Here is a 14,663-nt window from a genome sequence, read left to right as displayed (position 1 = left end):
CACAGTCCTTTGCGGAATGTAGGTAGGTCTCTGAGCCTGGAAGCCAGATTGTATACAGAGCAGATGAGAAAAAATGAGTCAGCTGGAACCCCAGAATATGTACAATAAGTGTTTATTATGTGCTAAGCTCCACACTATGGGCTTCCCGTGCATTATCTCATTTAAAACCTAATTTTACAGAGAAGGAAACTGAGGAGCAAAGAGGTCAGGTGACTTGCCCAAGGTCACCCAGCTGGGTGGAGGTTGAGGAGCTAAGCTGTGAACCAAGGTGGGCTGGGGAAAGCCAGGCTCTGAACTCCTGCTGTGATTAAGGTTAACCTCTGGGCGGGTCCATCCTGCTGGCAGCTTGGACCACAAAACCCTGTGGAGGGGATCAGAGGGGTCTTCATTATGGGGGTGTTTGTTATCCCAGCAAGCAACAGTCCCAGGCTACAGGAAGCAACGCTGCCATTTTACTAATGAGTTCAGCCGTTATAAAACCAGTGCCACCCAGTCACCACCCCCGCTTCCCAGCACACGGGGTCCACAGCTTTGTCCTCAGTCTCTTGCTCGTGTCTGATTGTCAGATGTTGCCATCCAGATGCAAGAGCAGAACCTTGAATCTTGACAACGATGCTGGACTTTGGGACAGTGATGCTGGAGAGCTGCTTGTGTCTCAAGCAAAGGTCTGGTCCAGGGAGGATGTGGTGAGGACAGGCCAGTTAACACCCCAGGACAAGAGCTTCAACAAGCGGGTGGTGACACGTAGAAAGAGAGTGATTGAATTTTGAGAGTCCAGGAGGCCGTCAAACACTTTTGCTAGAATGACCTTTCTGACTGTGCCATGAAAGTCAACTGGGACAGGAAGGATTTAGTATCGCACTGTCATTTACGCTTGTGCTGCAGGAATCACTCTAAGAAGCCACCTCCAAGCAAGCAACGTCTGATTCATTCTTGGTTCACTTTTAGAATGTATGTGGGATGCCATTACACCCTAAATGTCCTTATATATTATTTTCCTAATTATGAGTTCTATTTTTCATAACTGAGTTTCAGCCATGTTTTTTTTCCTCTCTACTTTCTATTCCATTTCAATCCTTGCTTTAAGAGCCTGATAGGATGGGGAAAGAGAGAAAGACTGAGGCTAGGGAGAACTCAAAGGGGGAATGGAAAGAGTTTAGGAGATGGCTTGGAAGAGGAACAAAGGAACCGGAAGCCGTGACGTTGAGAATGGCAGCTGGTGAGGGCCTTACTGGGCTTGGTGGGTGTGGCACAGATACCATGCGTCTGGGGAGGCCTTGGCCATACCTTTATCCACACATATTCCCTGAGTGCCTACTGTATACCAGAAGTGCTGCTGGGGACACAGAGATGGAAAAGACCTTACAGCTCACAATCTATTAGGAGAAAGAGATACATGAACAGATAATTACTATATAAGGGGATTTTAATAAACACTAATAGTGAATCTCTAGGAAATTGTGTTTTTATAGATTGAATTGTGTCCACCTCCCAAAAAGATATATTTGAGTCTTAACCCCCATGACCTCAGAATGTGGCCTTCTTTGGAAATAGAATCATTGCAGATGTAATAGTTAAGATGAGGTCACGCTGGAGGAGGGGGGGCCCTAGTCCACTAGGACTGCCGTCCTTATAAAAAGACGGCCAGGTGAAGACACAGATACAGAGGGCAAGCCACGGGATAATGGAGGCAGAAGTCACGCAGCTGAAAGCCGAGGGACACCAAGGATTGGTGACAGCGCCAGATGCTGAGGGACCTAGGACAGGTTCTCCCCTAGAGCCGTCGGGAAAGCATGGCCCTTCCGACACCTGGATTTTGGACTTTCAGCCTCCAGAACTCGGAGACAATACATTTCTGTTATTTTAAGCCACCCAGTTTGTGATACCTTGTTGCCAGAGCAGTACTAGAAAACTAACACCTATGCTGAGTAAAAATATCCCCAAAGGTTACATTTATTTAACATTCTTGAAATGGCAAAATTACAGAAATGAGAACAGATGGGTGGTTGCTAGGTGTTAAGGAGGGGGCGGGGGTGAGAGCAAAATGGGTGTGGCTGTACAGGGATCCCAACCGGGATGTTCTGCATCCTAACTGTGTCCCTCTCGAGATCCTGGCTGTGACCTTGTAGTACAGTAGTGCAAGGTGTCAGCACTGGAGGAATCTGGGTAAAGGGTATGCAGGGTCTCTCTGTATTATTCCTAATAATTACATGTGAATCCATAATTATCTAAAAATTTAGAGTTTAATTTTTTTTTTCTTTTTTTTTTTTGCCCTACATGGGCCTCTCACTGTTGTGGTCTCTCCCGTTGCGGAGCACAGGCTCCAGACGCACAGGCTCAGCAGCCATGGCTCACGGGCCCAGCCCCTCCGCGGTATGTGGGATCTTCCCGGACCGGGGCACAAACTCGTGTCTCCTGCATCGGCAGGCGGACTCTCAACCACTGCGCCACCGGGGAAGCCCTAGAGTTTAATTTTTTTAAAAAACGTAGCTACCATTGATTAAATAATTACTGTGTGAAAGCACGTGGCACGTCTTATCTAATTCTCACTAAGATCTGAGGAAGAGGTATTATCATCCCTATTTTAGGAGGAAATGGAGGTTCAGAGAGGTTAAGGAGGACGTGGCTAGGAAGGGTTACGGATCAGGATTTGAACCCAAGCCTGAATAACTCAAAAGCCCAGGGGCTGAGAAGCACATGCTGCAGTAAGTGGGGAGGGAAGGTCCAGAAGAAACCGAAATGTCCAGGAGGCAGCTGGGGATTTAAGACTAAATCTCAGAACTGAAAAAGAGACAAAAGAGATTCTCCTTCTGAAAGTGGTGGCACGAGGTGAGTACCTTCTTCAGGAAACGCATATAAAACTGGACAAAGTGGGCTTCCCTCGTGGCACAGTGGTTGAGAGTCCGCCTGCCGATGCAGGGGACACGGGTTCATGCCCCGATCCAGGAGGATCCTGCATGCCGCGGAGCGGCTGGGCCCGTGAGCCATGGCCACTGAGCCTGCGCGTCCGGAGCCTGTGCTTCGCAACGGGAGAGGCCACAGCAGTGAGAGGCCCGCGTACCGCAAAAAAAACAAAACAAAAAAACAAACAAACGAACAAAAAACTGGACAAAGTTATCAAAACGACCATCGCAGGGCCCTGGAAAATGATCAGAGGCAGACAGCTTGAGAAGTGCTTACTCATGAAAGCACAGCTCCTTCATGGAGAAGGAAGGCAAGTTCAAGGCATTCTTTTTTTTTCTTTTTTTTTTTAAATTGAAGTTTAGTTGCTGTACAATATTATATTAGTTACAGGTGTACAATATAGTGATTCACCATTTTTAAAGATTATACTCCATTTATAGTTATTGTAAAATATTGGCTATATTCCCCATGTTGTACAATATATCCTTGTAGCTTATTTTATACATAATAGTTTGTACCTCTTAATCCCATATCCCTATATTGCCCCTCCCTGCTTCCCTCTCCCCATTGGTAACCCCTAGTTTGTTCTCTGTATCTGTGAATCTGCTTCTTTTTTGTTATATTCACCAGTTTATTTTTTAGATTCCACATGTAAGTGATATCATACACTATTTATCTTTCTCTGTCTGACTTATTTCCCTTAGCATAATACCCTCTAAATACATCCATGTTGCTGCAAATGGTGATATTTCATTCTTTTTTTATTTGACGGAGTAATATTCCATTGTATATATATACACCACATCTTCTTTATCCATTATGTGTTGATGGACACTCAGGTTACTTCCATGTTTTGGCTATTGTAAATAGTGCTGCTATGAGCATAGGGGTGCATATATCTTTTCCAATTAGTGTTTTTGGTTTTTTTGGATAAATATCCAGGAGTGGAATTTCTGGGTCATATGGTAGTTCTATTTTAGTTTTCTGAGGAACCTCCATACTGTTTTCCATGGTGACTGCACCAAATTACATTCCCAACAACAGTGAAGGAGGGGAGGGTTCCCTTTTCTCCATGTTTGAGGCATTCTTGAGTGGGGTGTTCCACCCCCTCCCCAGCTCACGTGGCAAAACCTGCAGTTTTCTCAGCCAGAGGAGGTGTCTGGACCAGGCAGGTGGCAGAGCAGCTATAAAGCTAACACAGCAATAGTGAAGTGAGAGAGCCAGGAAGACAATAACAAACTCCACAATCCCTGGCTGACTGCCCAGCTACACATGCGGGTGGGGGACCCCAGAGAACCCAGAGAAAATTCAAAGCCTGAAGAGACTTCTGAAATTCTGCACTTATGAATGCCTTTCCCGTTCCCCACACAGCTTGGGCTGCAGAGGGTAGTGAAGTGTCTGAACAGAACCTCTACTGACCACTTAAAATATGCAGCTGCAAGGGAGACCCCTAGGGAGCGAGGCTCTAAAAACAAAAAACAAAAACTTTGAGGAAACACATCAGCAGCTACATATCCCAAGAGATACAGATTTTGCAGTTTGAGTTAATTACCTAAAAAAAAAAAAAAGACAAGAAAAAAAACAAAACACCAGAACCCTCAGAAGAACAAAACAGAAGCCAGAAATGTTACAGTGATACCACATATTGTTCACAATGTTCAGTTTCAATAAAAAAATTATTAGACCTGCAAAGAAACAGGACGGTGTGACCTATGCTCAGAGGAAAGCGATCACTTCCGAGTGGGAATATGGGATTTAGCAGAACAAGACTCCAGAGCATTCCCGAGTATATATTCAAATAATTAAAGGGAAATGTGTTAATAATGAGTCAACAGTAGAGAATATTGACAGATAAATGCAAACTGTAAAAAAAAAAGTACTTCTAGAATTTAAAAGTGTAATGTCTGAACAAAAAGCTGACTAGGTGGGTTCAATGGGCAGAAGAAAGAATGAGTGTCTTTAAAGAAAGACGAATAGAAATTAAACCTCCAGAAAACAGGGAGAAAAGGGAAGAAAATTGAACAGAGCCTCTGAGATTTAGGACAATATCAAGTGTAACAACATAGAAGTAATTGCAGTCCCAGAAGGAAAGGGGAAAAAAAAAAAAGGCAGAAAAAATTTTTTGAAAAATAAATTGCTGATAACACCTCAAAGTTGGTGAAAAGGATCAACTTACAGATCCAAGAATTTCCATGAACTCCAGGTAAAATAAACAACGCAGGAGAGAAGACGGAAGGAGGTGGGAGCTGTCTTCACAGAGGGGCTGGCTGAAGTCCTGGACTCTCCTCGGGGAGGCTGTAGGGAAAGCAGCCAATGGGCCAGGGTGACTCTAGTGAATGGCTGTAACTGGAGGAGGGAGAGTTAAGGGCGAGAGGCCAGCCTAGACAGTGTACGTACATGTCAGGGAGGTGAGGGGGAGAGAATCTCATGGAGGTCAGTGGTGTCGCGTGCACAGAGCAGCGTAGAATTAAGAACCGGGTATGGTCCTTACATCTCCAGGGCACATTCCGCCAACACCCTCATCCTCTACTGTTGGGAGGGCAGCCTGGTGCAGACTTGCAATATGGCAAAATGGCGAAATATTTAAAAATGCTAACTTTGACCCACTCACTCTACTTCTAGGAATTTATCCTATAGAAATTACTAAGTGAGGCACACAGATTTCTGCATATTCATTGCAATAATAATGACAGCGGACTTTTGTTAAGTGATTACCAGGTGCTGAGTGCTCTGCGTGTGTTATTTACCTCAATGAGGCAAATGCTATTTTTATACCCATTTCATAGATGAGGATACTGAGGCGTAAAGAGATTAACTTAACAAAGGCACATAATACAAGGGAAAGCTCAGGTCTTTCTGACACAGAGCCCCTACTCTCAAATGTGAAAGCAGCATAAACGCTGAAAAATACCAGCTTGGTATAAATGATGGTATATCCCACAACCAAAGTATCACTCTATCGTAAATCTCTTTCCCGTGAGAAGGTCAGCTCCATGAGTGTGGGGTGTTTGTCTGACTTGTTCCTCAACGCCTGAAACAGTGCCTGGAACATAGCAGATGTTCAATAAATGAGTTTATTTCATATTTGTTCATAAGGTAAATTCATAAAATAAGTGAAGGAATAAGCCTATGTAATAGAATATTAAAGGTCATTAAAAATCATTTTTCAAAGAGTAGTTAATGACATGAGGGAAATATTCATGATAAACAACTGTGATAATATTTTAAGTAAAAAGGAAATATGTCACATGAAATATATAGTATGTTCCCGATTTTGCTTAATTATTTATTATACATAGAAAAAACAGCTTAAGGAAACACACCAAAATGTTAATGGGGTTACATCTGAGTGGTAGAACAGCAACTGACTTGTATTCGCTCAGTTTTTCTCAACTTTTTTCTCTATTTTTAACATTTTCTGTAATGAACATACGGCACTTCCAGATTTAGAAAAAAAAAATGTTATGGGCAGGGTGAGCAGAATGAAGGTCACGGAAAGCACACGGCAGATGGAAGGTTGAGGAGAAATCAACTGCAGGGGCATGGAGCAGCGGTCCCACCAGTCCTGCTGAAAAAAGGAGAGAAATCAGACAGAAACAGGAAGGGCAGCCGAGTCCGCTGAGGCGTCTTCTAGGTGATGATGATCCCGAACCTGTCTGAAGGCAAGGTGGGGAAGAAGCCCAAGGAGCCAACTTTGAAAACCCTGGAGGAAAGTAGAAGTGGTTTCCGTTTAAATGCCTCTGTATTTAGTCAGACCCACTGCAGAGCAGCAGAACTGCTCCCAGCTGAGCAGTACTTTCCTTCAACCAGTAAATGGTTAAGGAGGCCCCACCAAGTGCCTGGGGCAGGATACAGTGATACAGGGATGCAGGGGTGAGCAGTAGATGTGGCACCCAGAAGACAGTGTCTGAGAATTGTAAACTTTTGTTTCCAATGACAAGCATCTAACTCTTGTGGGGTTCGTGCTCAGAGAAGAGAAGCATGAGAAGATATGGCTGGGGTAGGGATCAGATCTGCCGGCCAGGGAAATGTGCTGAGGTGGATGCTGTTATGGGAGAACTCTTCCTCTACCCTCTAAGGTTAAGTGAGTGGGTACATGCAAATTAAACTGACAAGAGACATATTAACAGGAGAAAAGGTTTATTCATATGCATATGAGAGGTAACAAAAGAAGTAGTAGCTCAATAAATGGTTAAAGTTAGAGGCTTATATACCTAATTTAGTAGCATAAAGGGAGGGGGGAGAAAAGGCTTCTACGGAAGAACAAATTGGTTTCTTTAGGAAAGACAAACATATTTCAGGAGAACAAATGGGAGATAAGAAAGGTTGTGATGATATTTGTCTATGCAGGTTTGAGTTGGCTTTCTGTCTTCTTCGGGGCCATAGAACTCCCTCAGAGGGAGGATTTGTGGCCGGTTTACTCTTGGTCTCTCTCCTGGAAGTAAACTGCCCCAAGAGGAAATTCATGGCAGCCTCATTTCCCCAAAGTTGCTGCTTTTAGTCAGATAAGGGAAGCTCCTAGGCTTCTTTCCGCATCTGTTGACTCTCAAATGTTTTCAGCTTATAATAATCTTCCTACCAACTCTGGGATTCTGAGTGGTTACCCAAAGTATCTAAGCTGAGATCTGCAAGTTAAGTAGGAGGAAGCCAGGCAGAGATGTCCCCAAGCAGAGGTCACGGGGCCCCCCAAGGGCTGGCTGAGGCACTGATCCACTGTCTGGGAAGTGTAGAATGTGAACTTGAGGCTGCATCCCAGTCCTAAAACCCTCTGGGTTTTCCTGCAAAAAAAAAAAAAAAAGGCGATGAAAATAAAGGTTGGGAGCCGGAATGTCTAAGTTAGACCTGACTGCCCATCAGCTATATGGTCTAGAGCAGGTCATTTAATGACTCTGAGCTCCAGTTTCTCATCTGCAATTTGGGGGTAATAGATGAAACTCAAAGCACTGTTGGGAAGTCATGTGAGCCCAGGTCGAAGAAGGTGGCCAGGGGGCACTGGGTGAGAGTTATGTGGACTCCGAAGTCTTTAGCGTTAGTTCATGCCGTGGGGTCAAGGGCCCAAGGGGAGCAGAAATGAGGAGGAGTGGGAGAGCAAGGGAGAGCGGCCCGGCGCCTTTCGGGCGCCTTGGAGGAGCAAGAGTCCCACTCCACGAGGCATTTCGAGCACGACCACTGCGCAGTATTTCGTTGGGCGGCCCCCTCTGCTGGTGAGTCTCTGAACTGCATGCACCCCTCAGCGCCCACCCCCACCCCCCCCGGAAAACTGGCCGCCGTTCATTCCTCCTTCAGTCCCCTGGCTTGGGAGACACACCGACAGTAACAAGAAGCCTGGGCGCTAACTCTGGGGTTTCTTCTTGTTGGAAGGTTATCAAACTTCAAGTCATTTAACCCAAACCCTTTATTAAAAAAGATAATTTAACAAACATAACTGCTCACCACACTGTTTTATGTACTACAAATGTCACCTAGTTTGTTATTTTAAGTACTTCTGTGAGTAGGGTCGGTTAGTGTACCTACTTTACGGATAGGGAAACTGATGCATGGGGTCACGCACTGACATGCTGTGTGAGTGGCACACTGGGGGTCAAACCCAGGCAGCCTGGCTTTAGAGTCTCTGCTCTTAACCATTACTCTACACCACCCACTCCTTTATATATATATATAAAATACATATATATAAAAATATATATATATAAAACAGCTTTATCGAGATATAATTCACAACCGTACAACTTATCCACTTAAAGTGTACGATTCAGTGGTTTTTATATGTCTTCACAGATATGTACAACCATCACTGCGATACATTTTGGAACCTTTTCATCACTCCCAAAAGAAACCCACTACGCACCAGCAGTCAATCCCCATACCCCTCATCCATTCCCAGGAAACCACGGATCTATATACCTTCTGTCTCTATTGATTTGCCTGTTATGGACATTGGAAGTATATGTGGTCTTTTGTGACTGGCTTCTTTCCCTTATAATTTTTTCAAGGTTCATTCATGTCGTGTGTATCAGGACTTCATTTCTTTTATGTCTGAGTACTATCCCACTGTGTGGATATACACCACCTCATGTTTATCCATTCATTGGTGGACATTTGGGTTGTTTACACTTTTTTGGTCATTATGAATGTGGATGAGAAATTAATTAATAGTCAATTGAAGAAAGAAATGGAGAATTTTACTCCAGCCGACTTGAGGATTATCACTTTGGAGGCAGTCTCTCAGAAAGCTCTGAGGACTGTTCCACCCGTTAGAGGTCAAAGCACAGTCTTGATTTCGAGACAAAGGGTTATACATCAAAGTAACATACTGACAGTTCACGTGGTCCAGATCTGCACGTACAAGGCCGGTAGTGGGTCATCATGACCCTTGACAGGACTGGGAAAAGAATGTTATCTCCTAAGGAGTTACCTTGCTGGTACCAGGAGAAAACTGCTCTTTTCAGTCGAGCAGGCATTCCTGTGTCTTCCAAGGGGATCTGGCTAATGTATAATGTACATGCACAGGGCACACCAAAGAGGGGTAGTGGCCCAGACGGGCAGAGAGAATTTTATGGGTAAAAAGTTTCTTGTCGTGCCTTAAAAATAATTTTATTCCCTCAGAATAATGCTGCTATGAATGCTGATGCACAGGTTTTGTGCGAATGTATTATGTGTTCATCTCTCATCATCACCCAGGAGTGCAATTGCTGGGTCACAGGGTAGCTCTGTTTAACCTTCCAGAGCAGCTTCCAGACTGTTCTCATTATTATTTTTTTAAATGTATGTGTGCTTTTTTTTAAGGTAAGGCCCAAGGAGGGAAGGGACTCTCCCCAGTTCACACACAAGGTAAAGAAAAGGCCAGAACCTGACCCCAAGTCTCTGACTCCTGGCCAGTGCCCCTCCCGCTACACCATACCGTCCCTTGGGCCGGTGGCCTCACCCGTTGGGTCAGCTGAGCTGCCAGCACTGCCACATTCCACCCCTTCCTCCGCCTGCTTCCCTTCACCTTCTACACCAAATAGCAGAACTTCCTTCCACACCAAGGTCCAGATGACGCTTAAACCCTTCCCAAGGGCTTCTGCTTTACAGCAGGAATCAAGCCTTGAGAAGAAAACTTAGTCACTTTAATGGTTAAAGTTCATGGTTGATGCAAAAAGGGTCCGGTTCCAGGCTCTGATCCTCAGAAACAGGTTTTTCAACCACAAAGATGCCTGGCGGTAAGGTATTGAGAGTCCTGGTGAATGCAGGATGTTTCATTGTGTGGGGTGTCCCTGCCCACCCTGCCGCCAAATACCAGTCACATTCCTCCTCATCACAAGGACCAAAAGCTGCCCCAGAACTTTCCCAAGTGTCCCATTAGGCGGCACCGTCCCTGGGAACCCAGCTCTGAACACCCACTCCTACCCCCAGATTCCCTTCCTGTCTGCTGCACCTACAACCCTCCCCACCAGCCTGGAGAAACTTCATTCTTAATCCACGTGGACTCTATCAAATCTATGTTCTAGGTCCTGAGATCTTTCCTTGCCCCCTTGAAGCTGGCTTCTGACACTGGCTTAGGAAGCAGGGGCTCCGTTTTCTCTGCTCTGCGCCAACCTCTCCATCCCTCACCTGGAGCAATGGGTCCAGGAGAGCCCGGCAGAACGGGGGAGGGCAAAAGGTAAAAGGCGATGTTGGAAACTGGGACACAAAACAGCCAGTGGTTAGGATTTTCAGACTATTCTTTCACCACAGCCCCTAAAGGAGACTGACACCAGCAAGAACAAAGGCAGCCGGTACTGAGACAGGGGTTCTCAGGCAACTCCAAGCAGCCCACTTAGCTGAGGAGGCAACTCTGAAGGGAAGGCACCTGGGCTTCCCTGGTGGCGCAGTGGTTGAGAGTCCGCTTGCCGATGCAGGGGACACAGGTTCGTGCCCCGGTCCGGGAATATCCCACGTGCCGCGGAGTGGCTGGGCCCATGAGCCATGGCCGCTGAGCCTGTGCTCCGCAATAGGAGAGGCCACAAGAGTGAGAGGCCCGCGTACCGCAAAAAAAAAAAAAAAAAAAAGTTAAGCATCAGGGCTTTCCCGGTGGTGCAGTGGTTAAGAATCCGCCTGCCAATGCAGGGGACACAGGTTCAAGCCCTGGTCCGGGAAGATCCCACATGCCGCGGAGCAACTAAGCCCGTGCGCCACAACTACTGAGCCTGCGCGCCTAGAGCCCGCGTGCCACAACTACTGAAGCCCGTGCGCCTAGAACCTGTGCTCGGGAACGAGAGAAGCCACAGCGATAAGCCCGCGCACCGCAACGAAGAGTAGCCCCCGCTCACTGCAACTAGAGAAAGCCCGTGTGCAGCAAAGAAGACCCAGTGCAGCCAAAAATAAATAAATAAAAGAAATAAATAAAAGAATGATGCATCTTATGATAGAGGTCAGATCATCAAACGAAACTTGTCATCACTCCCACTTTGCCTGTTTCCCCATGTATAAATTCAGAACACCGCACCATGGCTGCAGTACTTCCTTCCGACTCTGATGTGGCTGAATAGCTTGAAGTTGACCATTATTTGCCAATTAGACATTTTTCATAAATAGAATATTCCAAATCACTGATGCACCACAGTTTTTGACAAGATCTATTTAAAGAAGTTATGTGACAAAAAAATCTCATAAAAAATATTACAATATTTCCAAAGCTGTAATGAAATTAATGATGTTAAAATGTTTCCCAGCTTTCTTTGAGGCTATTAGTTTAAATAAGGGGTTTCTGAGTGAAGAGGTAATAAGGATAATAGTTAATCTTTTGATGTGTCATGGTAAAGCCTTTTGGGTGCATTTCCCAGAAACTGAGAGTAAATGGCTTTGATGACCGAGTAGTAAATTCTTTTGTACACCCAATGTTTTCTAGTTCCTTGCCATCACATGGAAGAAAGACTCAATTCAAATTATCATTAACAATAGATTTTGCTGATAGATCACTATGTGATTTGGGGTATACGACACAGAAGGATTTAAAGAATTGGGTGACATTTCAATTACTAAATTCTTTCCTTTGCTTTTTAATTCCTAAAAATTAATTTATCACAAACTATAATATAATATATACTTTTGATCAAGTGTGTACTAGTTATAGTTTGTAATAACTCAATCTAGAAAACATTTTTAACACATGGCACCTTAAAGACAGAAAATAAAATACATTGTAAAATTCTAATTTGTATAAAATGTTTACAGAGATGTTTGGGAGATTGATCAATAAAATATTTTCAAGCACAGAAATACATGACATTAGGATAAAAGTATGTGGGATGGAAATGTGAATTCAAGGAGAAAAAAAATTTTTAACCCTACAACATACTCACCACCAAAAATTTATTTTCCATCTGTCACCATACAGTTGATCCCCTTTATCCATTTCACCCTTCCCCTGCCCCGCCCCTTCCCCTCTCATAACCACTACTCTGTATTTATATGTTTGGTTTTGTTTGGTTTGTTCCTTTCTTTTGTTTTGTTTATTAGCTTTTTATATTCCACGTATGAGTGAAATCATAAGGTATTTGTCTTTCTCCATCTGACTTATTTCACTTAGCATAATACCCTCAAGGTCTGTCCACGTTGTCACAAACGCATGCTTTTATCTCTTTTTATGGCTGAGTAGAATTCCGTTATACATATACACATGTATACCAATTACATCTTCTTTATCCATTCACCTGTTGATGAGCACTTAGATTGTTTCCATATCTTGGCTTTTGTAAATAATTCTGCCATGAACATGGGGGTATCTTTTTGGATTAGTGTTTTCATATTCTTTGGATAAATACCGAGAGGTGGGAAAGCTGGATCACGTGGTAGTTCTGGTCTTAATTTTTTGAGGAACCTCCATACTGTCTTCCCCGGTGGCTGCACCAATTTACATTCCCACCAACAGTGCATGAGGGTTCCCTTTTCTCCCCATCCTCACTAACACTTGGTGTTTAGTTGTCTTTCTGATAATAGCCATTCTGACAGGTGTGAGGTGATATCTCATTGCGGTTTAATCGGTTGTTTATTTTTTTGTCGTTGAGTTGTATGAGTTCTTTATATATTTTGAATATTAATCCCTTTTTGGCTATATCATGGGGAGAAAATTTTTCAGTGCTAAAGAAGAACCTGTGTACATAACTTTCAAATGGATGGTGTTAGATATCAAGCTATCAAGCTAGTTAGATTCCACTGGATAGACAGGAAAATATCAAGACTTCAAATGTGCTGATGAATGGATTCCTTGCAGCTATTTAAAACTTATGATGAAATTTAGATGCCAACTTAGAAATGTGTCACACAATATGTGGTTGTGCAGAGTTTTTGTTTGTTTGTTTGTTTGTTTGTTTTGCGGTACGCGGGCCTCTCACTGTTGTGGCCTCTCTCGCTGCGGAGCACAGGCTCCGGACGCGCAGACTCAGCGGCCATGGCTCAAGGGCCCAGCCGCTGTGCGGCATGTGGGATCTTCCCAGACCGGGGCACGAACCCGTGTTAGGCAGGCGGACTGTCAACCACTGCGCCACCAGGGAAACCCTGCAGAGTATTTTTGAGGACACGTGTAGGCAAACGTGTTTGAAGATCTCTGTACCGATAGGTTATAAATTTTGTGAAGGATATGTGACCATTTAATACAGCACAGAACAAGGAAACTAGGAGCAATTCGTGTATTAAAAATACTACTACTAATAATTGTAGCTGATGCTTAGAGTTCTAGGCACTTTAGTCCTCAAACAAGGACTCTGTGTGGGAGGAACTTTTTTTTTTTAATTTTATTGGAGTATAGTTGATTTACAATGTTGTGTTACTTTCAGGTGTAAAGCATAGTGATTCGGTTATACATATACATATATTCATTCTTTTTCAGATTCTTTCCCCATATAGGTTATTATACAGTACTGAGTAGAGTTCCCTGCGCTATACGGTAGGTCCTTGTTTGTTGTCTATTTTACATATAGCAGTGTGTGTATGTTAATCCCAAGCTCCTAATTTATCGTGGGAGGAACTCTTAAGGCCCCTATTTCACAGATGGCAAAACTGAGGCACAAAGGGCTTAAACAGCTTACTAAGACCACACAGCTCCTTAGTGAGAAGGCCAGAAAGGAGACCTGAAGTGGGGGCCCACACCCTTAATCCCTGTGCTGATTGCCTGTTTAATTGCTCTTCTTTTATAAATAAAAGATTTAGTATTTAGTATCTAAAATAAAAAGATTTAGTTTCATTTTTAGCATGAAAACATTCTGATTTCTTGTCAGCTGGGTGGAGAATATTGAGAGGGTCCGTGATGGGGAAAGAGAGGACCATGTTTGCTCTGCGTTAAGAAGTCTTTTTTAATGAACATCCTCCAGAATAAATTCTTAAGTTTTCGCTATTAGCCTATATTCTTTGAATGTGACGCAATCTCAGGGGCACTGTACTTCTTCAGATAACACACAGATTTCCTAGATATTCTGCACAACTCTGGAATTGCTTTCCGCCTTCCTGAAGGGAGAGTTTTCTTGTCCCTAACCTATCACATCATTTCATGTATCATGTAGATGCCACATTTGTTAGTGGAGGTTGACAGTGTCAAGACTTTCTATTACAGTATTTTAGTGATGAAATGGAAATAGTAAGTTCCTGTTGCGTGTTAGGGAAATATTTTTAGACTTTCAAAATTAAAATGCCTAAATTAATCTGGATGGGGATGGGGTGGAAATCAGACAAATAAATCCATCTCTCCAGTTCAGCGAGATGCAGCATTTTGAGCACCTGTTATGGAAGTTTACAGTGGCCAA

Source organism: Delphinus delphis, chromosome 2 (assembly GCF_949987515.2).
Source record: "Delphinus delphis chromosome 2, mDelDel1.2, whole genome shotgun sequence".
NCBI classification, from domain to species: Eukaryota; Metazoa; Chordata; class Mammalia; order Artiodactyla; family Delphinidae; genus Delphinus; species Delphinus delphis.
Note: the sequence above shows the minus strand (reverse complement) of the source record.